Consider the following 2500-nt stretch of genomic DNA (forward strand, 5'->3'; position numbering starts at 1 on the left):
TTTGATATGGATCTACAAAGCAACACATAAATAGCTTTTTGTCAGGTCACAGAATGATATTTTCGAGGCTGAGGACTCAAACGTAGGTGTATAAATAACCGAAGTTAATCCTGCGACGTGGTGAGAGAAGGTTTTGAACTCAAAGGCAAGTTGAAAACAACTGAGTTAGTTTATTAAAGAACACTCTCCTTTATATACAAAATCTCAAAGCAACAAGAATTTTCATGTTTAAATATTGACACTGTTACAGAGGAGAAAAGCAGACATGATTTTTCAGGTTCTTTTTAGTGCGAGGGGAGAGCGAAGATACAAGCATAATATATACAAAATGAATTATGTACGATCGTGTGACACACGGTTGGTACAATCCGCTGTAGAATATAAAGAACAATCAGAGAGGAGCTGCTATGTAAATGTCAGCGCGAAATTACGTTGCCGAAGTATGAAAACAGACTGCAATGAGAATTAATGGCACTGGTTTCGGCTGCTAATTAAATTTGGGGGAAATTATTCAGTTTTGTTGCAAAGCGGAGCAGTAATGGTCTTGCTTGTATGAGTTCTCCTTTCGTGCTTGTACATGGATGCGCATGCACACACACACACACACTCACACACACACACACGCGCACACACACACTCATATATATATATATATATATATATATATATATATACATACATATATATAAATATATATATATGTGTGTATATATATATATATATATATATATATATATATATATATATATATATATATGTATTATCCATTTTGAGTGGGGATGCCGTAAGGTGGTGAAAGTGTTTGTGCATCGCCGTGATCAGCAAAGCTTTACTAGTCAGGGCCACCCTTACTAGGTTGGTTTGCTGTGAGCGATCATACTAAAGTCATCATGATCTCCAATCCGTAGTGGCCAACGTGGTGATGACTAAGGACATATCTGAGGCTTTGTCCTGGAATGGGCTAGAAAGAGCTGCATTTGTTGTGTGTCTATATATATATATATATATATATATATATATATATATGTGTGTGTGTATATATATATATATATATATATATATATATATGATGTATATAATACTATGAAATGTATAAGTATAATCTTTATTTATATCTTTAGCTAAGTTACAGCGTATACAACCTACGTGATATTTTCAATCACCTTTAAACCTTTAACCTAAACAATCGCATATGTGATAGCTGTGAGTTTATAAGCAAAGCCTCTTTCCTGGAAACCTGTCATACCTCTATAAAGAATGGTAGAATTTGTTATATTTCACTTCGCAAGGATACTTGTGTCAGTTACTACTGTATATTAAATCCATGATTTAAATTGCTTTGTGTTATGAAGTGTATTAAGGGAAGGTGTACCTAATTTTAGTCGTGATTGGATTGCAATATTACTTCATTACAGCAAAGTAGTAAATAATAACAACAAAAATGTTGGGGGGAATGAAACGTGTTTATTCAAACGACTTATTAATGAGTAGTATTTTTAATAGTATAATGTTTTTCGAACAACTCTATTGCTTCCTAGATCGTTTCGGATTTGCGTTTACATTTAATCGTAATTGGATTGCAAATATTACTTTATTACAGCAAAGTAGTAAATAATAACAACAAACATGTAAGGGGGAATGAAATCGTGTTTATTCAAACGACTTATTAATGAGTAGTATTTTTAATTGTATAATGTTTTTCGAACAACTCTATTACTTTCTCGAACATCTCGGTTTTGCGTTTATGTTGAAAACCTCATCAATGTTAGTTTTATTCGATCGCCAAGTTTTGATATAGTAGAATTCTGAAAAATAAGCAAAAAAATCTGTGTAGTATATCACGTAAAACTGATAATCAGTAAAAGAAAGTATTGTAAATATGAGGCTCAATGATGGTGTTTTAAATGGTACGCATTAATTGTTTTCAAAGAACAAGGTACTTCAAATACTCCTTCAAGTATAAATCAAGAATAACATGCTTTAAGTAATCTACATAAATTATTGTTCATGTCAACTGCTTAAAATGATATACAATCTACATTAAGTATCCCGCACGATATATATCAGTTGGGTAACATTTCGGTGTTCATAAAATTCTATCCAGAGTCACCAGCTAAAACTTATTTAGATTAATTACTATACTAGTTTCACCGGTAAGGAACACTATACTCAATTTTTTTTAATGAGGCGCATTTGCACTGACTCGCAGCGGTGCTCTTTTAGCTCGGAAAAGTTTCCTGCTATCTGATTGGTTAGAATTATCTAGTCCAACCAATCAGCGATCAGGAAACATTTCCGAGCTAAAAGGCCCCCCCCCCCCCCCTGCGAGTCGGTGTAAATCTGCCTCAGTAAAAAGAATTGACTATAGACATGGTGACATCTTAGCAACTCTATTGAATATGGACGGTACTAAGAGTCAAATAGTACTTTGTTTTTTGTCTCTGTCATACTTTTGGATCAAATGGACATATGTTTGTGATTAATATCCAGGTATAACTTG

This window comes from Palaemon carinicauda, chromosome 42, assembly GCF_036898095.1.
Source record: "Palaemon carinicauda isolate YSFRI2023 chromosome 42, ASM3689809v2, whole genome shotgun sequence".
In the NCBI taxonomy this organism is placed as follows: Eukaryota; Metazoa; Arthropoda; class Malacostraca; order Decapoda; family Palaemonidae; genus Palaemon; species Palaemon carinicauda.